The sequence below is a fragment of the Sebastes fasciatus genome, chromosome 10 (genome assembly GCF_043250625.1).
Source record: "Sebastes fasciatus isolate fSebFas1 chromosome 10, fSebFas1.pri, whole genome shotgun sequence".
NCBI lineage: Eukaryota > Metazoa > Chordata > Actinopteri > Perciformes > Sebastidae > Sebastes > Sebastes fasciatus.
Genome location: NC_133804.1, coordinates 18,088,761 through 18,113,411, shown reverse-complemented (window position 1 = coordinate 18,113,411; position 24,651 = coordinate 18,088,761). Strand labels below are relative to the sequence as shown.

At 40.5% G+C, this 24,651-nt stretch overlaps 1 protein-coding gene across 4 annotated transcripts in view; it reads left to right on the top strand.

Moving 5' to 3' along the window:
• The window catches only part of mid2 (midline 2), a 177,817-nt gene that overhangs the window by 58,013 nt on the left and 95,153 nt on the right, over window positions 1–24,651 (top strand). The window contains exon 1 of one of the 4 annotated variants that reach the window (XM_074648704.1): window positions 9,253–9,488. The exons of 2 other annotated variants lie outside the window; for them this stretch is intronic. The gene's annotated coding sequence lies outside the window, so the exon portion shown is untranslated. Of the gene's footprint in view, window positions 1–9,252; window positions 9,489–24,651 lie in introns of those variants that run through there. One more of the 4 variants, XM_074648701.1, reaches the window with a different exon arrangement.

Sequence of the window (24,651 nt, the reverse complement as noted above, 5' to 3'; positions counted from 1 at the left end):
TCTATACATATAAGCATTTGCTAATGTTTCTAATGTGTTAATTTGTAAACCTTAAAGAAAGTGTTTGCGAACTATATAAATATTATATAGAAAGATATTTGTAACACTTTGTTAATATTTAATAATTGGTTTGTTTGGTTTGTTAGAATCTATAAACATTATTTGGATGGCTATTATAAAGTTGCAACTGATGATTATAAAACATTGTTAAATGGTTAATAAATACTTTGTAAAGTGTCTTTAAACAATATTTAGATAGATAGTTAATACTTCGTCAATGGTTAATATTTGGTTTCTGGCCCATCTATCTATGTAATGTTTATAGATATTTCACAAACGATTTCTTTACAAATCATTTGGTAATCATGAACAAATACTTTTATAATGTGTGCAACAATAAACTGTTAATAAATAGTTTACTAATGTAATCAGAATTTAATTGTTATCGTCTCTTATCTATGATACAATATGTAATTTATAAATTAATTATTTCATATTACACAAACTAACGATAAAATAACAAACTATATCATTACTAATAATTAGTAAACATTCATAATTATCATGTAATTTTTTGTTAAGAGTAAAATAACTTTTAACTAAATTAACAATCAATTTACCCTTCAGAAATGATGGTTATTATAAAGTTACAGATTTGTCCTTCTTAGTAGAACTCAATTACTTAAATTACAAATATGAATATATCTGCAATTTAGATAATTAAGGCTGTCCTGTGAAGAATGTCTCAAAGAGAAAAGTAGTAAATTGTCTAGTTTAATATCAGCCATTTCTATTTAATCATCTGTTTTCTTATTTTTTTTAATAAAAAAATGTGGTTTGGATTTTGGGATTTTTTTTACGATAAAAGAATGAATATGAAGTAAGGATATGGTGAAATTTGTGAGCTGCTGCCAAATAATGTAGCGCTGTACTCCCACGTCTTGCCCTCTACCTTGTCTGTGAAGTCTGGTTCTGGTTGTTTTCTGTACATCGTTTGCTTCACACCACTGTTTCTGTGAGCCAATTTTGAAATCCACCCCTGCAGTTCATCAGGTCATTATAAAGTAAAATACACAACATTAATGGCTGTGTGACAGACACCAGTAATGTAGCCGCAGTGTGGGGACCCACTAACTGTTAAGAGCTAATGCCTATGTGTCCCGGTTGGGCTGTATTTGAAACTAACTGCAACACACTAACAAGTCATCCTCTGGCCTCTGGAAATAAACCACTCCGCTAACTGGGATACCGTCTGGTGCTACCAGGCCACCAGTAGTATAGTAAACCAAAACAATCATTAAAGAGAGGGGAAAAAAAGCAGCTCTCGTTGATCCTGAAGATTGTGACAGCTGACAACAAGCTGCGTGTTTCCGAGCCGGGCAGCTACTCAAGCAGGAAACACCAACGTGACATTATGGAAACAAGTTTTTAAAGCTGAATATTTGACTCCAGATTCTTTTTAAAGGTTTCAGACAGCCATGCTAATATATATCAGATGGAGTTACATGAGTATTACAGTGTTGTTGTCGTCATGAAACTTTGGTTTGGCTTACAAAGAGAATGCTTGGTGTTGGGTTGTGTTTCTGTTATGTGCTGCTGTGTGTTTGTCTTTTGGATTTATGATTCTTTTCACTAATACGGTTGCCCTTTTGTTTTGTTTTTCCATTTTCATTTTTTTGTTTTTTTTAATCTTGTCTTTTATGGCTTTGGTGATGTTTTTTTATGTATGCACTGTGGTCGTAATTATATGTTGTTAAGTTTATCTCCGGAAAGACAAGATAATTGCAATGACTCAAGTTTCTCGGTTGTGCACTGACACAGCGTATTTCAACAATTTACCCTTAAAATGCATGTTCTGTGCGGCACAAAATGTACAGATTGACTTTATGTTTCAAGGTCTATTCTCCGTCAGACATCCAACTACTTTTGACAAAGTGGTTGTGCATGTTTTAGTCTGCTAATCCTAATGAGGTGGCCCAAAGCCCCTAAATGCATCTGAGTTCTTTAATGTCTCAATATTATCTAATATAAATTATGTTGTAGAAGCATTACTGGCTAGATAAGCACTGTGACAAATAGTAGTAATGGTTTATAGGAGCTCTTAAAATCTCTGTTTATATGTCAATGTGTGCTATAAAGTCCAGTTAAAGGTTAGTCTGAATATATTTAGTCCTTTTTAATTGAAATTATTCTCATTGCTTGTGTTGCATACACTAGTGTCTTTCATTTCATGAATGGATTTTTGATGCGGTTGATGACGAACATGCTCTAACCTGCTGGCATGTCCATCCAAATGAGCTTAAAAGGAATGTGTGAACAGGTGGAAAGTAGACGTTTTATGTTCATCATTTTGTGTTTTTGTCCGTACAAACAAACCCAGTAGTAGTCGCTCCTTAGATCTGGCTCTGTGTCTCTGTGGACAGCCTGTGTTCGGCTCCAGCCTGTCTTGGTGTGGAGCCAGAGGGCGAAAAAGGCAATGTGACTATGATAAGAAAGTCTGGGCATTCCCTCCACTGAGCACACATCCACACATAAAAACACACACTGTGTCAAAGGACACAGCGTTATTTCATCAGACGGGGTCACAATGTCTTCAGTTTTGGTTTACACTGCCAGCTCCAATCTAGTTTTCTCATACCATCTTTAGATCTGATCCTGTCACCACTGTGACACGGATTGGACCTGTTCACTGTCTAAATATATGCACCACTACATCCCTTCAATATACTGTATATGTCAAACTCTTACTCAGTGGGCAACTCCGGTTGGAAAAAAAGAAGTCTGATTGTATAGAAGTCTGTGAGAAAATGACCCTACTTCTCACTTGATTTATTACCTCAGTAAACATTGTAAACATGAGTTTATGCTGTCAATCGCTAGTTTTAAGTCTTCTTCAATACAGCATGATGTTCATTTAGTAAATCATGGTCATTACCACAGCGTTGTCCGGTCTGGGGGTTGTCGTTTTGTGTTTTCGTCTTACAACTTTAACCCTTTCACAATGTGTTTTCAGGTCATGAAAGTTAATTGTAACATTTTGGTCACCTAAAAATGTCTTATTCAACGATCAGTTGCACTTAGCTCCACCCTCTTCAAAGAAGAAGTCTACAAGCCAATGGGTGACATCATGGTGACTATGTCCACTTGCAGTCTATGCTCCTACTACGTCCTGCATGGAGGAAGCAGACATTTATGGATTCTACTTAAGGTAGTATGTCAGTACTATAGTAGCAGAGCTGAACGTTGGGTTGGCACACAATATTTAACTGTACCTTTAAGGACTTAAGAGTGTAAAGCACGCCCTCTCAGTTCTATAAAAGTAAAAATGCCAACATTTAACAACCCCCAGTGCATTCAATTCTCCACTGGAAGTTTCATAAAATACAAAAAACAAACAGCACAGCTTGTTGCTGTGTCGTATAAGAATTGTGGTCTTTGTACTGTAGGTGGAAGTGAAAACAGTCTGACTCTATTGGCGAAAAATATCAGATTTGAGGTGGCGAGACTAATGGAAAGCTGATGGGGCGATGCCACACCCAGCATCTTGTTTGTTTATGCCCTCTGAGTATTTTATTGATCTGTTTATGAGGGCATCAACTTGAAATGAAGAAAAAGGATTGCCTAGAGGATGTCACCTTTAACTACACGAAAAGTGTGTTACTACCGACACTAAAATAATGGAGAAATAAAAACAAGTTTCTTTTTGAACGCTGTTAGATTACGAGAGATCATTGTTGTCAAATGAAAGTGAGACAGCTCAAAATGTTCACAGAGAAATGATAATTACAATTCAGTGAAATTGTAGTGAAAGCGCACCACAATAGTAAGAAACGCATGCAGATAGAGAATACCAGATCACTCTCTTGAGGTTTCCGGCCCAAAACTTTGGAACAAAGGTTTTTTTTATGTGTCTGCTCTGAGTGTTTTCCCCGATCACTTCATGCTGCTGCAGTACGCAGACAGCCTGGTGCTGTACAATAAGTCCCTGATGATCAGCGGGCTGGGAGAGGAAGAGAAGAGCTGATGCATTTCCTCTGGACACACACTGTGTGCTGGTGTTGGTGATTTGTCTTGCACTTCTAAGTGCACACACACACACACAAACATTGTTAAGTACCGGTGCTGATGGTAATTTGATATGTAATACGCCCCATGCCTCGGCCATGGTAGCACAATAGTGAGGCCAAGTCTCCAGTGGTCGGTGTGTCTGCTGTTGACAGCAGCCTCGGTCCTCCAGCCTGTCCTCATTCTGTCTTTCACAAGTATTCCTTACACGTTTCATCATGTCTTTTCTTTTCTAAGGCAAGCTTTTTTTATTTAATACAGGCAAATAAATGCTGCTTCGATACAATTTTACCATACAGTAATACTAGCCCGATCTCATTGGATAAAGTATAAATAGTGCGACATTACAACGATGCATTTTAGGCTTTCCATGTGTCATTTGTATGCCTCTTTTGCGTTTCATTTATACGCCACTCAACAAAACCACTTAGTTAGGTTTAGGCAATAAAACCACTTAGTTAGGTTTAGGAAAAACATCATAATTGGACGTAAATAAGTACATGAACTAAGTTAAATACGTACGGAAACAATGTAACAAAAGTACAGAAAATACATCACGAACGTTACTAAAAAACATGTAACAAACGTCACTAAGGTAACTTCAAAATAAGTTAACAACACTGACACTAACACCGGTCTCCCGGTTAAAAGTTGCGTGTTTGTTGGTAACACTTCATTTTACAGGTCCGCAAATTTCATGGTAATTAGGTGATAATTAGCAAGTAACCAATTTTAAATTTCTTTGGAATTACTGCCAATATTCACCTCAAAATGTGTAAAAAAAATACTTTATTATAAACATTATTTAATAATAATACACTGAAATAGCATATCATTGTTAAAATAGGGCCCTTAGGCTTGAGAAGCGTCTGTACGCTGCTTATCATCGGAGGTGGAAAACCCAAACTATTGAAGACACTTCTGATCAGGCACAAATCTAACCATTTTGTGACTTATTGTCTACACAAATGTAACCTGGTAGAGGATGAATGTAATGATTCAGGGAGCTTTTTAAGAAATTTCAAAGAAGTTATTTTCTAATTATCATCTATTTATCAGCAAACATGGAAATAAGTATCTAAACATATAATACATATCTTTTCCTGGAAATGTATTAAATAAACTTCCAGCTATTTATTACTGCTTATTGGGAAATAGCGGACTGTAATTATTAAATAATGTTTATAATAGATGTAAAATGAAAATAATAAAAGTCCAGAGTCGAGTCTCAAGTCAAGACAGCCAAACAAAGTCATTTTAGATAAATTATGAGGTAAATATTGGGCTAATTTGGCAGTAATTCAAAATCATTTTCAAATAGGTTACTTGCTAATCATCACCTAATTACCATGAAATTTGCGGACCTGTAAAATGAAGTGTTATCACAACTGTTGTCAGTTCTTATCAGTTGTATATTTGCTGTAATCACATGGGAGTATGGTGTAAAAGCCAGCTAGTGAGTCTCAGTGGCTCGAGCTAGAGGGAGAAACCGAAAAAAAATGAAATGGGCTCCTATCAAAATGATCAGTAGCAATCCTCTGACCAATCACAGCCCAACAGCAAGTGGTTGCTCTGCAACAAACTACAAGTAAACACACGTCAGCATCCTCCAGCACCACAAATTACTGAGTTCATTCAGAGTGCTGGACACCGAAGCTGCCTTCACGACTGCCAGTCGCAAAGATCAGATGTCCACGTGGTCAGTGAGTGAAGACAGCACTGATGAATGCCCGGGGCTGGATCCAGGCTAAATCTGTGCAGTCAATCAGCCGGCCATTTCGTCACGATCAAAGCACAAAATACCCCCAGTGGGAATTCAAGTTTAATATTTACTTGTAGCTTGCTCAAACCTTGTGTTCGAGAAAAGGTGTTCTTTTAAGAAAGTGTAATTCAATACAGAAAATGTGTGGGAATTCACTGTAGAGAGTGTAGATGAGAAAAAATGCCATTGTACCTGTTTGTCTGGCAACACACCACCTTGGCTTCACAGTGACAAGATTTTCTAGTATGTTGGTGGAGAAACAAGCACAGCAGACAGACCGACTCTACCATATGCAGTGCAGAACAGATCAGCAGAACGTTTGGCACACTGGGAGGCCGACTTTGCTGCAGACAGGAAGACGAGGGTCTACAAACAGTTATCAAGACATGAAAAGGCATGACGTCTGTGTTTGTGGATATATTGATTATAGACAGACAGGTAAATATACTTTAATAAGCTCAAAGAGACAGACAGGCTCTCAGACGGTTTGCGGTGGCTCTTGTTGACAGTCGGAGAGCACACCTGCATGTCGGGCCACACCTTGTCTGGCACTGTTTACCCACAGCGGGCCTGCCTGCTAGTGTTAGAACTGATTCTCTCTACACTATAGGCCCATTTGAATCACCGGTAAACTATTAGATTAGAGCTTTGATCAGGCCCGATCCTACATGAACCCACATTTAGCCGTCCAAGTCCGACCCAAGCGTGAACCACTGCAGCAGTTTTGGGCCCGAGCCTGATTAAAAACATGAATTTCCACTGTAAAAAATATATATATTGAAAATTATATTACAAGCTAAAGTCAACTAAAGTTTTTTCAGTGAGGTAACAGACATTTGTGACACAATCTCCGACATGCACCTTCTCCTACTGAATGCTCAGCACAGCCTAAAAATTGACAATATCACCGCCTATAAGGTCTGCATGTAAAAGAACAGTGTGTAACATTTCGGGAGGGGTACTTAGTACCGCTAGATTCCACCAAAACCTACACACTGTCCCTTTTAAAAAAAAAAGAAAAACGCCAGGAAATTGGCCCAATCGGTTTAGAGCAGAGAATAAACCTGTATATTACATACATGTCTTTCATATTTTAGAAAACTGACTTCAATGTCAGCCAATAATCCTGCCTCGATGCCTCAAAAATGACTTAAGTAAAGGTTTCTGCCTTTGATAACAGAGGGAAAAAAGTTAGTATTTGACATGACCAGTGAGTGGTGAGGCAATTTTTGGAAGCAAAAGTCAGAAATAACTCGACTTTTAAACATAAAGTTTGTTGAAATGTCAAATCCACCTGTCTAAACTCTGTAGGAGTCTAAAGCAGTATGTGATCAATATTACATTACTCAGACTATTTTTTTCTTGCATCTGTCTCTTATTATAAGGCACCCACAGTTAACAATGCACAGTGAAGAAATGGGATCACAAGCAGTGTGTTGGGTCTGACAGGTGCAGGACAGGCTGACAGAGAGCAGCAGCAGCACACTATGAGCAGTCTGCTGGAAAGCTCTGCAAAACCTCTTAACCTCTGCACTGTTTCCAAGCACACACGCACACACCAAAGCAGCAGAAAACACGCCTGCAGACACAACAGCACACCCGCCTGCTCAGAATAAAGTTGGAGTGACTCTCTGATCTATATTTGTAGTATAGTATGTCTTCGGTGTGCGTGTACAATAAAAATGTGGGACATATAAACAACCATTCAGCAACAGACTGTGTCATGTAGGAGTATTACACACACACTAAAACACACAGGCATTACTTGGCACTCACAGACAGAATCTTGTAATTAATCCAAGAAATTAAAGTGTGATAGCGCCGTTATTGTACACCACTTTTGCTCAAGTTGAAATCTTTGAATATTCTAATTGCCGCCTTTGGGCCTTCTTTTTTTTTTGCATTTGAACGTGGTATTACCTCCCTGTTTTACTTATTGATAGTAATGAACAACGCAGGACTTTTAATATCTGAGTCCTGCTTTATTACCCGCAGTTGCATCATTTTCCAGGATAAGAAAATGAGCAGCGATTGTGGTCATTCATTCATTCGTCATGCAGGCTGGAAAACTGCTGTCATCTACTCTAACTGCTTCTGTTAAAGGTGAATTAAACCCCTTTGTGACCTCACTGTGTGACCCGCGTTACTTGGCTGGTTGCTAAGGCTGCCACCATAGACTGCATTTAAGAAAGTGGACGTAGTCACAGTGACGTCAGCCATTGGTTTGTGGACTGCCGTTTTGAAGCCTCAAGTTCGCAATTTTGTCCGTCACCATCTTGACTTTTTGCAACCAGAAGTGACACGAGAGGGTGGAGCTTAGTACAACCGAACGCTGAATAAGACTTTTTTATGCAAACAAAAAGGTTATATATGCCCTAAAGTATACCCTGCTTTATGGTCTATTTGACTCTAAATGGGACCATAATTTACTAAATGAACATCATGCTGTATTGAAGAAGACTTGAAACTAGCGATTGAGACCATAAACTCATGTTTACAATGTTTACTGAGGTAATAAATCAAGTAAGAAGTAGGCTCATTTTCTCACAGACTTCTATACCATCAGACTTCGTTTTGCAACCAGAGGAGTCGCCCCCTGCTGGATATTAGGATTAATGCAAGTTTAAGGCACTTCCACATTGGCTTCACTTTTCTGACCCGTACTGGCTGTCCCCTCTTAATCGATTAGTTGACTAATCAACTAAGTTTCCTTTAGTCGATTAGTAATTTTTTATGCTTTTTTTCATGCCGAATGACTTATTTCTAAGAAACTTCTGAGCACATCTCTGGTAAACACATGATTTCAAGCGGTGCCTTTTGTGCGATTCTTTGTGGAGAAACTCTCTTTTACAGATCTGTCGATTAAATCAGCTAATCGATTAGTCATCTGCGTGTTAGTCGACTAAGAGACAGCCCTGTACTTCATTTAATAAAGTCGATATCAGAATCAGAATCAGAATGGTGTTTATTGCCAGCTGTAAGAGGTATACACTAGGAATTTGCTTTGGTTTTGTTGGTGCAAGTCAAACAGTATAAAAAAAATTGAATTTCTACCAATACACAATATACAAAGTAAGCTATAAACAAAAACTAAACATGATATAAGCATCTGTTTATATCATATTATATTTGTTAGGATATCACCCACTTTACCCTCAGATTAAAATCTGATTATCCAATAAACAGCATAAATCAGTGTGACGTGTAGTCTGCTCCTGCTCCACAATAAATGAGTTATTAGGCTCCAGTGACAGCAGCAGCAGCAGCTCTGTTCAGCACTGAAGCTTCTCTATCTGCTGGCTTTTGCCTTTTTGTATTGTATGGGTAGGAGGAGCCGCTTTCCTGTGATTGTCTCTCTCTCTCTCTCTCTCTCTCTCACTCTCTCTCTCTCTCTCTCTCATTTTTCCAAAGTTGAATATTGTGCTGCCTGTTTGCTGGAGCCAGCGGAGCAGACTGAGCAGACTGTAGCGCACCGGGTCTGCTGTATTTGTCGTTGCGCCGCGCTGCGCTGCTCCGTGTGGATCACACTTTGGGGAGAAGGAGTCCTCCTCTATCCCGGTTATCCCGGCTCACGGTTCACCTCTCCGGTGTTTTCTTCTAACTTCGTTTCGGGCTACTTTTCAAGATGACAGAAGAAAAGAGAGTTCGGCATGTAAAGCTGGTAGGTGTCTGTAACCCCTCCTCCTCCTCTCGGCGCACAGAGGTGTCTGGCTCTCTGGTTCTCTCTGGTGCTCTGGTTCTCTCTGGTTCTCTGGTTCTCTCTCTGGCTCTCTGGCTCTCTGGTTCTCTCTCTGGTTCTCTGGTTCTCTCTCTGGCTCTCTGGCTCTCTGGTTCTCTCTCTGGTTCTCTGGTTCTCTCTCTGGCTCTCTGGTGCTCTGGTTCTCTCTGGTTCTCTGGTTCTCTCTCTGGCTCTCTGGCTCTCTGGTTCTCTCTCTGGTTCTCTGGTTCTCTCTCTGGCTCTCTGGTTCTCTGGTTCTCTCTCTGGTTCTCTCTCTGGCTCTCTGGTTCTCTGGCTCTCTGGTTCTCTGGTTCTCTGGCTCTCTGGTTCTCTGGTTCTCTGGCTACCTGTTTCTCTGGTTCTCTGGCTCCCTGGTTCTCTGGTTCTCTGGTTCTGGTTCTCTGACTCTCTGGTTCTCTGGCTCTCTGGCTCTCTGGTTCTGGTTCTCTGGCTCTATGGTTCTCTGGTTCTGGTTCTCTGGCTCTCTCTGGCTCTCTGGTTCTCTCGCTCTCTGGTTCTCTGGTTTTCTCTGGCTCTCTGGTTCTCTGGTTCTCTCTGGCTCCGTGTCTGTGCTCCAGGAGAAGAGAGGAGAAGAGAGGAGAGAGGAGAGGAGAAGAGAGGAGAAGAGAGAGGAGAGGAGGAGAGAGGACAGGAGAGGAGAGGAGCCCGGGAATAGAAACAGGAACCGGTGGTTATTTTTTTCCACCATCCTCTGGGATTGTTTTGATGTGTGCTCTGTAAGCTTTCTCTTGAATGGACCAGATTCATTTCTAAAACTTAGACACTTTGGTGCGTAATGGGCAGGGTTTGTTGTGTGTTTTCATGTCTAAAGACACTCAGTCTGATGTTTTTTGCCATATATGGAAAGATTTGTGTTGTTGGTTTAGTAACCTTCCAATTCTGTCTAAACATAACATGTTTTCTCATGGGGGATCATTTCCAGTCATTTTAGTGAAATGACATATTTTCTACATTTTGCTTGTAGCTGTAACTGTGAGACCATAAAGCGGCCCCCGGACCCTAGTTTGGGTCCCCCTGCTCCTGCTGCGCAGAGGATCGCAGCCTCTTGTTATTAGAATGATTCAGCAGTGAGATTCATGTGTTGCTGTCATGCAGAAGCATGTGAAACACTTCTGTCCCTCCCTCTGCATATGTTAGGGTGGGGGGGGGGTTAGACTCAGTTGGGGAGCTGCAGGCTTTCTGTGCCATGAAACAGACACTTGTGGTTATTTACATTTGATCTGGTTTGTGTTTAGGAATGATATATATTGGCATCTTCATGCTCATTCTTCCAACAGAAAAGCAGTAACCTGAACTGGTCTTGCAACATTTTTGTAGAATTTGAGGCTCGTCTTTGACACTCAAAAGTGATTTATTTTATTCCTGTATTACTGTTCTTAAGAGTTCACATGTTATTGTTGTACAATATCCTTCTAATGGGAATTGATTCATTTTCCACTTTTCACATTTTTCGGATTCCTGAATATATGTCAGTGTCACTGAATAATGATATAGTTTGACCTAAATGTAATTTTTAGATAGATGAAGTCCCAGCTGATCTGCAGCACTGACTTTAAAAAACCCAAAACAAATCTGCCACCGGGTATAGCGTCGCTGAAGTAAAGCCGGCGCCCCAGAATTAATACCCTGTCTGTCAGATTGTGATGAAATGCACAGAGTTGTCAGGAGAGTGTTGAAGTGTCGCTGCACATAATTCAGCTCCTGCGGTGCTGAACTGTGTTCTGATGATCCTGCTGAGTTCAGCTGACAGTATGAGGGGGAACGTGCTTGTTGTCGGTCTGCTTTGAGCCCCTCTGTGTGCCGAAGTGTTGGCGTTAACAGCGAAGGTCACCGCTGACGAACGGAGTACATCTTGAGAAGTGAGCTGCTTTTTATCTGGCTCTAACCTTTACTTAAATCAGTGTGTCTTTGCTGAATCTTAAATCCTGTTTCCAGATTGATACTCTCTCTTTCTGTCTCTGTGCCAGCTGTTTGAGCGACAAGGTGGACTAAAAGCACAAACCCAATCAGCCCTATAAGTGCACTGTAGTTTACCCAGGTTTTTTTCTCGCCATAAAGCCCCCTAGCTCCCCCCCGTCTCGTACCATTACACAACATGGCTCATCAGGCCGATAACACTCATGTATGCTTCCATCTCAAATAAACAAGAATCAACGCTCTAGGCTGCCACTTATACCTTCAAAAGCCATACATCCTCCTTCCTGACTGTCTATCTTTAGGGTTGTTTTCCTGTGGTCTCTCTCTCTCATCCTCCTTCCCTCTCATTCCAAGTGTCTCTCATCTTTTTCTCTCTCTTGGTTTATCCATGCATCAATCATCTGTCTCCTTCCACCCAAACTCCCTGAGTCTCTCTCTTCTTTGCCTCTGAGGAGCGATGGGTGCTGTTCCCAGTCAGTGTTCTATAAGGCACATCGCAAAGCTCACTGTTACCTGCTATTAACCTGTTTCGTTTGGTGTTTTGTTTGTTAAAGTTCCGTCTATTCTGCGAAGACAGCAAGGAGATTAAGGAGATTAAGGGGAAGTGGTAGCTTTAAAAGGGACATTGCATTAATGATGCATGTCTTGTAACAGTCATAGTTTGGATTGTAAAAAGGCAAAAAGTTCCTACGAGAACCTTTCCCTTTAATGTAGAATCTTATAAAGGAAGTGGGAAATAATACTGATAATAATTATTAGGGCTGTGACGATACACGTATCTCCCGATTCAATACTATCACGATACTTTGGTGCCGATTCGATATGTATTGCGATTTTTAAGTATTGCGATTCTACAAGTATTGTGATTCGATATTATGATTTATTGTGATTTTTGGTAACTTTTTTAACACTAGACCATGGGAAATAGTTTAATCATACACTTATAGGGACATTTATTTTGTAAAACATATAAATTAATTCAGTAAAAATGTTTGATATTCAGCATGTATGTAGTCAGAGATGTCCTGTAGTCATATCTATCAGTTATTATCAGGCATTATTTCATTTTTTTCCAGCAACCCAAAAATCAAGGGATAATTAATTAAAACATTAAATAAAAAAATTAATGGTATATTCTTTTTAATTTATAAGGGACATGTAATCGTTTTTTTCCCCCACCCCTAGCATGTATAACACAGCAAAAAGCAGCAAACATGTAATTGATCGTATTTAGTGTTAACTTCCCACAGTGCCGATTAAAACATCTAAAATCTATGTAGTATTTTTACATTACGTGACTTGTGACATGCAGCTGATTTGACAAGGTGTCTGCAGGTACGTTATTAGATCATAAATTAGATTGTGCTCCTCACCTTTACTCAAGGTCTTCAGAAGTCCTTGAAGACTTTTAAATAACGTCTAGTGTTCAGCAGCTTAGAAATAAGCCCGGCTAGGCAGAACTTTTCTCATCTTCATTTCAGAGGTGACATAAGTCGTACATCTAATTCCAAGTGGCATTAAAAGGTCTTGTAAGTCTTCCATTTTACCTTGATGAAACTTTGTAACAGTCTGAAGTTAGTAGTGCTGCCAGTAATATTCTATAACATCATCTGACCTGTTGTCTAGTTTTGGTTTAAATAGGTTTCAGTGTTTGTGTTATTATGGTAGAAAAAAAAAGTGCCATTATTTTGATTTGTCCGTTTTATGATAGCAGCAATACCCAAAAGGACTGTGCTTTTATGCTGGGTACAAAAGTGATGTGTCGGGAGCATTGAAGTAAGCGTAATCACAGTATTGAATGATCTTCACGCTGTGGTGGGTAGTATAGAGCAGCTGCCGATGAGTGTGTACGGACAGAAATCTCTTTTTCAAATATACTTATCTAAGTGCAACGAAGCAACAGGGATCTGTAACAAGCTTCATGTTAACCACAAGAGTTGGCACCACAAAAGTAGGAAGCGTGGCTCTCTAGCTATGTTAAATGGGAAGTGTCAAAACAGGTGGAACAGCAGTTACATTCCTGGACCCTAAGCAGCCGCTGTTATAGAAGAGGCTGACTTCATTTCACATATTCTACTCTAAGATTAAACCTGCTTGCACATGGGAGAAGTTTGCCTTCAGGTCTTTCTGCCAGAGAGGGTTTATTTTAACCCAAACCACGATTTTCTCCCAAACCTAACCAAGTACTAAACCTAAGAAGATTTCTGGCAGGAAGCCCTGAAGGCATACTTCTTCCATATGCATTTTACTTCCTGCAATAGACTGATGTGTGTCACAAATACTTGGCAATAACTTGCAACCCAGTTTAGCCTGAGTGACAGACAGCAGCGGAGATAAGTGAATGCCTTCATATTATTCATATTAGTTGAACAAAGACAACATTAATCTTGTTTTCAGTGAAGAAATGACTCACAGTTATGATTAGTGTGATGGAGGTGACAGTATGCATGAAGTGTATATGTGAAAGCTGTCATAATTAGCTATGGACTGTACAAAAAAAACGGAACGCAACCAACAGATTGCCAAGTCTTTACCGGGGAGCATTCATTAGCAGAGGAAATGGTTTTCTATGTGATATAGAGAATGGATCAAGGGGATGCATGTGGGAGTCGAGGCAGACATGGCGTGGATGGATGTATGGTGTGACAGATTTCCTTCTGTTTTTGTTTCCAGACTCTTTGATCTCTTCATTGCGCTGAGCAGCTACATTTCACACTGCATGTAGATCAGCGAAAAGGAGTCGTGCATGGCACCACATCGCTTAACCTTCTCCTTCTGGCCAAAAACAGTATTAATGGGATTTTATGGTGATGCTGGTTGGAGCATTATAAACATCTACTTCACTGCTGTTTGAACTGAAAAGTTCAGACTGGGACTGAGCAGTTACATCCAGCTGGTGAACTGGCATGCAACGCTATCCGAGCACACATATAATGAGGAATAGAGAATACATTTTGGAGAAATGCCGAAGAAAAGCGTACGCTCTCTGCCCTTAAACAAAGACTATAGTTGTATGTTTTTGGATTTCTCAACTTTTATGGTTGTCCTTGTTAGGGGTGGGAAAGAAATCGATTCACCTATGTATTGCGGTTTATTTTGTTTTTTTTACGATTTTGAAATACATTTTTTTTAATGCCAGAATAGACATATTTGCTTCATTTGAGTCCATGCGGAGGTCTAGGAAGTTTCGCTTTTATTGTTGTAGTCTGAGTAACGTGATGTCATATCCGTTCCTTATCCGTCAACCAAAACAAACCGCAGGAAGGAAGTACAAAACAGCGGAGGGTTTGCGTGGATACGAATTGAACCCTCACATTTTAAATCCAAAGAGGTAAACACTACACATACAGTAAAGAATGGAAACACTTTGGATTAGCTTCTTGCCTGCATCCCTGTTTGACCTTTCAGATATCTGCTTTATTTTACTGTTTCACTTTCAGCTGTTAAGTTGTTGCTGATGAAAACCCAACATCTCCTGATGTTGCTGCTTCATTAAAAAATCTTTTAAATATCAAAATAATGGGAGACTTTTATTGGGAAGAATTTATAGGAAATTAGAAGTTTATCTCCGTATTCATAGAGCTTTGTTAGCGGCTATTCTTAATACAACTCTACTAATACTGCAGGGAGGAAAAGGAAAAATTGGCAGCAACAATAAGGGAGGAGCTTTTATTGTGAAAATTTAGGAAATGAATTGTGTTTATCCACCGTTTTACAGCTGCTCCTTTGGCCATGGTTCACACACACACCCTCAAGCGGGTAGCCCTGTTGTAACGGAGATGCAAATCCCTGCCGTGCTGGGCTGATGTGCCGAGCCAAATCAAGTCAAGCCAAGCCAGCACATGTGTATGGAAAAAAAACCCTATGAGATGGAATTGGATTGTGGGCCTATTTAGGAAGCAAACTTGGGACGTTGACGGACTCACTGCAGTACCACTCTTGACCACTCAGAGGATACATATAGACCTCAGGGTGTTTACTAATGCAAAACACACTTAAGGCCAAATTCTGCGTGATGCCAGGACTGGATCACATAATGTGAACCATTGCTTATTAGGTTATAACTTTACATGCGTGGAGGCCGTGGTAGCTCAGATGTCAAACTGGCATTGGCAGAGAACATGTCATGGTCCAGTCTGTGAAGGTAAACCAGTGAAAGCCAATACGCTGCAGGCAGAGGCCCAGGCTTTAGATTTCAGATCCAACAACCCACTGACCTAGCAAAGAGACATTTGGAAACCAGTAATCTGAAACACATGAAGCCCGACATACAGTAAAAGAATGGGAGGGACAAATATGGCTATAACTTATTTCACTCCTGTCTTTGCATTTTAAGCTTCCGCTGATACTTTCTCTCCTCGTCTGTCTTTTTTCCGTCCGTCATCGAACACAAACCTTTTCAGTTGACATTAATTTAATACACAAGTGTTGTGCACATGGATAACAGATTACATACACAGTTCCAGTGTAGTAAATAAATGACCTTTCTACTTCATTAGGTAAAAGGTTTATTGGCTGTGTTCCCCTGGGGTAAGGACTGGATGTCCAGAGAGTTTGGATAACATTACACAGCGTCAGTGTGTGTTGGAATCCCATGAGGCGAAAATCTAATTGTCTGCCATTGTTCCTTGAGAGTGGTGCTATTTGAAACTTAATTTGCCAGGGAGCTCTCTAGATTGCACCTTGGCCACAATAACAATCTCTTATTTTAAAGCCGCATGCACGCTGAGAACATTTGAGGATCCTGAGGCGTTTCCTCCACCGTTTCAGTTTGATTTGGGAGGTGAGAAAAACACAATTTGAACTCGGATGACATTGAACAAATGTACTCAGAAGCCTCAAAATGTGAGTCAGTTCAGCAGGAAGATATACGTTGGAAAGGAGTGCAGATGTTTAGTTCAATAAGGAGAAATGAATAATGATATTTACAACGAATTAGACTCCATTAGCACGTAACAGCTTGATTCAGTTGTTTGGTTAGAGACTGTTGTTTGGTGATGTAGGAAATGTGTGAATGAGATGAGCTTTGAGAGCGTGGGAAAGCAGAAATTAAGGTTTGACAGATGGGGAGAAGAGACAATTGAATGTTTCCTGTAGAATATTAACATTTGTAAACATGAAGAAATAGATCTTCCTTGTAGTACAATTTAATCTAAATGTAGAGTTTTATTTTGACTTCCTGAATGACAATAACCTTGCAAAACTATGTCTGATGATTTAACAACTTTGTTTGTGAAACATTGCTCGCTTGTAATCGGACAGCTTGAACCTAAATAATTAAATAACAAAATGTATTCAAAGTTATGGCTGTGCAATTAATCAAATTACAATTACAATTTGGGATTTCAACAATTATGAAAACAAGATAATTAACATTAAATGATTAGTGTGGCCCATCCTGTTTCACAATGGAACTCTTGTTTTGTCTTGTGTTATAAATCCAGCGCATAATTTCCTTTACAGCAGTACACTTTCGCCTCGCTCTGCGGGTCAGGGACGGCCACTCAGTGTGGGAGGATCACCTCGTGGGAACTCTCCCCGGCGCCGGCTGGCCCTTGGTGGGCGTATTTCCTCCCCGGCTCTAGGTCGGATTGGAAAGACCTCGGGTGAAGGTGGTGCTTTACAGCACTCCTCGCCCGGACCTCGCCACTTAGTGCTCGCTGTGCCCTCTCTCCCAGCGGGGAGGGATGGAGCAGTCTGCTCCCAGCGTGACTGTGAACCGGGGTGGACTGTCCTCAGTGTGGCTCATGTTGCCATCCACCCGACCCATTTTGAAACACGGATCCTGTCTCGTTTACCATGTTTCGTGGGTGTGACCTTTTTTGCCATGCCAGCACCATTCATATCCATACAACCAATGTGTTTATGATTAAATTGTTTATTAGAGCAAAAAATTGTTTACTAGAGTACAAAGTTCTTCGTAGATCTAGCTGCTTAATTTGGCTCTCAAAGTGCACCAGACTGATGCATTTAAATTTAAATGCATGTTTCCAAAGTCAATGAGAAATTGTGTTAAATAATCGAGATCTCAGTATTGACAAAAATAATCAAGATTATGATATTTGCCATAATCGAGCAACCCTAATTTGGGTTGTGGTTTGAACTGAAAAAACCTGTAGGTGCGATCGCGGCCTTAGCTCGTCCTGTTGCTCCGACATGTGCAAAACACACAAAAAAATCCCAAAGCACTGGGGTCTAAAATCCAAAGAATCCACCCAGACAGGAGGAGAGAGAGGCGGGGGGGTTTCCATCCCCGGCCTAACAGCAGCAGCTGAGCTATGGAGGCGTCCAACCTCCCACCACGCTAGTTAACAGCCAGCTGCCTGTGTACACTCCTACAGCACGTGTTTCCCATGATCTCACCTGCTGGCACCGGGTGCTTGGGATCAAGCCTAGTTCTGCCGTCATGCTGCCCACACCAGAGGTCTCTCTGTTGGGTACAGTGTACCACACCTCCTGCTCTCTCTGGGATGCAGGAGCTGTGGAGGTGGTGGAGCTGCCCAGGGGATGGTAGTGTGACCCAGGGGGAAATACTGTACATGTGTGCTCCACACCATATCCTCATACAACAGTTTGTATGATATCTTGAAAAAGTTATTCTTATTGTTATAATTAACTTATTTAGGTTTAAGCAACAAAACTACTTAGTTAGGTTTAGGCAACAAAACTACTTAGTTAGGTTCAGGCAACAAACTACTTAGTTAGTTTTAGGCAACAAAACTACTTAGTTAGTTTTAGGCAACAAAACTACTTAGTTAGGTTTATGCAACAAAACTACTTAGTTGGGTTTAGGCAACAAAAATACTTAATTAGGTTTAGGCAACAAAACTACTTAGTTAGGTTTATGCAACAAAACTACTTAGTTGGGTTTAGGCAACAAAAATACTTAATTAGGTTTAGGCAACAAACTACCTAGTTAGTTTTAGGCAACAAAACTACTTAGTTAGGTTTATGCAACAAAACTACTTAGTTAGGTTTATGCAACAAAACTACTTAGTTGGGTTTAGGCAACAAAAATACTTAATTAGGTTTAGGCAACAAACTACCTAGTTAGTTTTAGGCAACAAAACTACTTAGTTGGGTTTAGGCAACAAAAATACTTAATTAGGTTTAGGCAACAAACTACCTAGTTAGTTTTAGGCAACAAAACTACTTAGTTAGGTTTATGCACCAAAACTACTTAGTTGGGTTTAGGCAACAAAAATACTTAATTAGGTTTAGGCAACAAACTACCTAGTTAGTTTTAGGCAACAAAACTACTTAGTTAGGTTTATGCAACAAAACTACTTAGTTGGGTTTAGGCAACAAAACTACTTAGTTAGGTTCAGGCAACAAACTACTTAGTTAGGTTTAGGCAGAAAACTACTTAGTTAGGTTTAGGCAACAAACTACTTAGTTAGGTTTAGGCAACAAACTACTTAGTTAGGTTTAGGCAACAAAACTACTTTTTAGGTTTAAGTTTAGTGGCGTCTCATTAAGTACGGAAGTTACATGACAAATAATGTCTCCTGAGTGAAAGTCTGGTGTTTTTTGACCCACCCATCCGACCTAACCTCTTCCCTACGCTGCGTTTGTCGCTATTTATACTTCCTGGTTCACAATTACATGGAATACATAGGAATTAATTTTGTGGAATATGTACAAATTACACTTTTCATAGGTATAGCTATGAATGGTGTATGAGAACAGCCTGGTTCTTCATCATGACGTGAGCATAGTGTTTTTATCTGAGGATGTTACGGACGATTCTACAAAATGTACGACATAAAAAAGTATGCCATAATAAAATGTCCAAGTCGCTTCACACGTCACCGCATTAGAAGATTGTTTTCATTAAGATCTCTAACTATAGTGGAAACTACTTTAGTAATTCTCCCTCTCTTTATTTCTGGGCCATTTAACAGAGCTATAATGAGCAACTCTCTGCTAATGCCAGCACGGGACGCAGTTGTGGTGAAAAAAAATAGTGGAAAACAAGATAAATAACTATTTAGAGACGCTTCGAAAGAGTAGGTGTAAACAGGAGGAGGCGTGAAAAAAGAGTTTTGAGCTTCAAGGGTGTTTGGAGGATTCTGGGGAGCGTTAATAGCTACACGTAGCAGAGAGCAAAGACAAAAAGTTATGGGGGTATAGAGAAGGAAAAAACATATCTCTTTCCTCGACTTACTCATGCTCGCACATGCATACTTTCATCATACACACTCACTCGCCGAGCAGGCATTTTTAAGCAACACCTCTCTAAAAGCAGCTCTTTTCCTCTCTCTCGCTGGTTGATTACAGTTCCAGCGATCTCTAGGAATCTCTGAAGACTCTCTGCTGCTAAACATAGATCAGCTGTCGGTGCCTGCTGCAGGAGGTTATGTCGTAACACTATTAGCTCCTTAAGATATAAAAATGCTCCACTGAAGTTGACCATTTTTATCCAGACCCGTCATTACTATGAGTAGGAGTTCTTCACAAAAAAAAAAACCTTTGGACTGAGCTCTTTTATTAAGTCTCCAGGCCATCGGTTCAGCTCAATATTGATATAGCAGCAGGCATTGTTAACCTTCACAATTATTCTCTTTGGTTTCGCAGTGCCCTGGGGAACGGCTATTTTTAAAATGTCGGCAACGTTGGACAGCTATTGTTTAACTAACAACCTATTGATTTGTGTCGGCTTCAGTCGCAGGGCTATACGGAGGAAGGGGGGGGAGTGTGTTTTTGTTTTCTCATTTCACAAACACATTATTCAAAATGTAAGAGCCCTTTTTTTTCCCAAAAGGCTTTCACATTTTGGCTGCATATATTTCCATATTTCCGTAATATTATCCCGCCTGCCTCTTTGTCAGAGAAGTTGTCTGCTCCTTAGAGTGACTGCTCGCCACTGCAAATTCCAATGATAATCTATTGCGTATCATTGCAACATCATTATTGCTGCAGCTGCGAGCTCAGATCTGCCTCTGGACAGTTGTGTGGTGGTGCGGTTGCCTCTCCCAGAAGGTGCAGTACACACCGGCAACCTACAACATGTCTCATATCAATATTTCACAAAGGGTAGAGAGAGAGAGAGAGAGAGAGAGAAAAAAAAACACAATCCATCAAACGTCTGTCTGAGCTCACATCAACATACCATCTTGAGGAGGAACAAATGGATGTTTATCAGCGATAAATAAAACTAATCAAACAAATAGAGCTACAAGCTTCTGACATTTCGACGCAAGGAGCCCGCTGAGCCGATCGAACGGCAGCCGAGAAAAACAATGGCTCACACTCTTCCCCCCCTCGAAGGAAATGCCAGACATTACAGTGCTGTATAAATAGAAAGCTGTGACTTTGTAGAGTGAGAGCGTGAGATAGAGGACAGGAACCTCCTCCCTGGAGGTCACACCGATGGCAAGGTCTCCCACCTCTCCGCTCGCTTTTACTTTATTGCCCTTTTTGTTTTTCTCTCTCTGGGCGTCTGATCTATTTTTGACCTCCCTGCGTTTTACTTCTGTATTTTTTTACCTCTTTCCCTGACACCCGGTCAGAATGAATAACTGAAAAAGCCTAGTAACACATCACAAACACGTCGTGCTTTATTAATGGCGCCATCCACATCTACAGTTGAAGTGGCAAATGGGCCCTCCTGGATGTAAAATGTGGGTCGAGTGTACGGACTTTGATCCAAGGTCAGTGCTGTACTTAGAGCTTGTTTAATGGCTTTTGGTCAACTCTCACTGCTGACAGCTCGGTGCAGTTCAGCTCAATCTATGAGAAATCACCCCTTTGCGTCTGGATAAATGCAGCCAAGGTGCATCCAGGCGCACGTGGTCCCACAACGTGCAGCGCGAGGTGTGGCGGTGAGGCCTTTTGCACCGAGGCCACCAGAGCCGGAATGGAAAATCCATCTAGGGTTTAAAATATTGAAACGTCGATTTCATTTTTGTCATTTCACACCTTTTTTTTTTTTCTATTGAGAAAGGGAGGGAGGGAGGGAGACAGAGTCGTGCCCAAAACCAGGTTAGCTGCTCCCACTGTGTGTAATGAGGTTACGGATGATTCAGCCGAGACGACTCCCAACAAGTCTTTCATGTGTACTATCTTTTGTATCGGGCGTATAAATGTTTTTTCCCTCGGCTGGCAAACTCTGCAGACAGTTTGGAAGATTGAGCCCCGGCTGCCGGTGTCGGCAGATTTAGGAAACAGCATGCACATGAGGTAGCATGCGAGGACACACACACATTCGCCACCAAGGCATTCTGTCTTTGTCTTCCTTTATCTCAATCTTATCAGCACAAACACTCGCAGAATCTGTAGCTGTAGGTTTTTCTCTTCCTGAAACTTTACTGTGGCGAGGAGGGAAAAGTGTCCAAATTTGTCATTTTCAAGTAGACAAATCCATTGTAGTAGCACAGCGAGCTATTTTTGCTCGGAGATGTTTCTTAATAAGGACAGTTGTCATACGAGCAGGCGGGATGGTTGATGCTCTTGAGACCTCAGTATTGACCTCCTCTAGAATCAATAACGCCATCAGCTTGGACAACATCATTTGCTAACACAGTTTGGCAAGCGAAGTGGATGGAGCCTTACGGATCAGTTAGCTCCTTTTAGAGCACAAACATGACGCGTTTAAAGACGTCAGCTGTTTTTCACAATGGGAAAAACTTTTCAGGAATATATCAATCTTCATACGGAGTGCTATTGTTTTCTTTGACAGTCTTCCAGTCTAATATAAGTGTACAGGATGCAATTTCCCACTGTAAAGAGCCTCTTTTCGCAAACTGAAAGCGCCGTTTATGTGCTGCGTAGATTGCTTTTCCAGACGATGTGGAGTGAATTTGCATATATATAGAAAATACCAGTAAAAGGTAAGCCATTAACTTGGCACCATGCTCTTGTACACACACACACACACACACAAAATATAGAAAAATTGAAGCTGAATTGGAGTCAACGGTAAACACAAGCAAGTTTGTTTTCTGCAAGGCGAGACAATAGATTTCTCGAGAAGTTCTGCAGCGTGTGCTTTTTTCGCTCCATCATCTTATTTGATGTCGTTTTAGTTTCATCGATACGTGTAGGGGGGGATCGTTTTGCTCCAACATGTTAGTTATCGCTGTGGAGCTTAGTCATAGAAAACAAGAATCAATGTGGACAATATTCAAGGTGAGCTGGCTTTGAAAATGTTAGTCGATACTCTTTGTTTGTGTGAGAGCAAATGTTGTGCCTCAGCATCCAAATTGAGACCGAAGAAGAAAGTGCATCTTAAAGTTTTTAACTGCAGGCAGCAAAGCAAAAGAGACAGAGAGACAGAACATGTAGAGATTTGGAAAAAAATGATTGCAAACATATCTGGATCCATCTCTACTTGTCAGTTTTAAACTAGTATCCAAGTCCTGCAAGCAAAATATTTGAAGAGAGGAATTACATGATCCTCTTGACCACAAGATTTCCCAGGTCAGCAGTTCACAACCACTAGCCACTGGGCTTGCAGCCTGCTTACCGATTACCGATGTTGACAGTTAGCGGTAACTCCCTTGCTCTTCATCCTCTCCTCCCTCCAGCACGCTCAGCCGCGTCTAAATATCTAATAAGCTGTTCTGCCAACTTCTGATCCCGGGTTTGTTCTCACCTGGGCAAATGCACATGAATAATGGAAGCGGCGTGAAGCGAGGCAGGGGCACGGTTGCTCTACTCAGTGTTGTGTTGAGGCCCGATAAGGCTCCCCCCACCGCTGCCAAAGAGCCTCGGAGAGCTGATGAGACGCCGTCTGACAGTATTAACTTTATTACCCACAGGCTGCCAAGCTGTAACAGGCAGACGCATTAAGTGGAGGGTGAAAGAGAGAGGAGGTGTGTTCTACTCACTGTCACAACCCTGTGAAAATCTCATTTCATTCTGCTTTCATGTAGCCTATAAATGAATTAAACCAATTAGCGAGTCTGGCTTGGCCTCGCGCTTGACAAGAATTGATTGTTTATTTCATTTTCAGTGTCTTGCATCAGCAAATGTCCTTCACACAAAAGAGCCCTCATCAGCACTGCTGACAGGCAGAGAAAAGTGCATAGGAAACAAATACAGTAGCTGTGAGAACGGGTGTGGGTGGATGCAACGTCACACTCCATGCAGATGGGTCTGCAATACTGTGAGACACACCTGCATGTGAACACATAGAAAACAACACCGGTTATGTGTAAGAAACAAGAAAATACACCTAGTTGCATATAGCACTGTGCAGATACTGACACCAACACCAAATGCACAAGCACAGCTAATTTTATATAGAATAGCAAGGCGCATACAACACCGCTTTCCTCTGCTTCATAGTTGGGTGATATGAACAGATTTTAAACTCATGTTTAAATGTAAGAAATACTTTTTAATTTGACACATAATTTGATCAGTAAGACACAAGAGTTAAATCCTTCATTTATATTAGGGCTGTCAAAGTTAACGCGATAATAACGCGTTAATACAAATTTGTTTTAACGCCACTAATGTCTTTAATGCAATCAATCTTTCGGATGTTGTAGCATGCTCAGTTTTAAAACTAGAGTGAAGATACTGGCATCATATGAAAGTAGAAAACCTAAGGAATCCATTGCAGGAGGCTAAATAATGCTTCAAACTGGCATGGCCATTTTCAAAGGGGTCCCTTGACCTCTGACCTCAAGATGTGTGAATGAAAAATTTGTTCCATGGGTACCCACGAGTCTCCCCTTTACAGACATGCCCACTTTATGATAATCACATGCAATTTGGGGCAAGTCACAGTCAAGTCAGCACACTGACACACTGACAGCTGTTGTTGCCTGTTGGGCTGCAGTTTGCCATGTTATGATTTGAGCATATTTTGTTATGCTAAATGCAGTACCTGTGAGGGTTTCTGGATAATATTTGTCATTGTTTTATGTTGTTAATTGATTTCCAATAATAAATATATACATACATTTGCATAAAGCAGCATATTTGTCCACTCCCATGTTGATAAGAGTACTTGACAAATTTCCCCTTAGGGTACATTTTGAACAGATAGAAAATGTGCGATTAATCACTATTAACTATGGACAATCATGATATTAATCACAATTAAATATTTTAACCGACTGACAGCCCTAATTTAGATTCAAAGATATGTGTGTGTTTATGGTTTAGACAGGATAAACTAAAATATCAGCATATCATTGCTATATGTTTATATTTT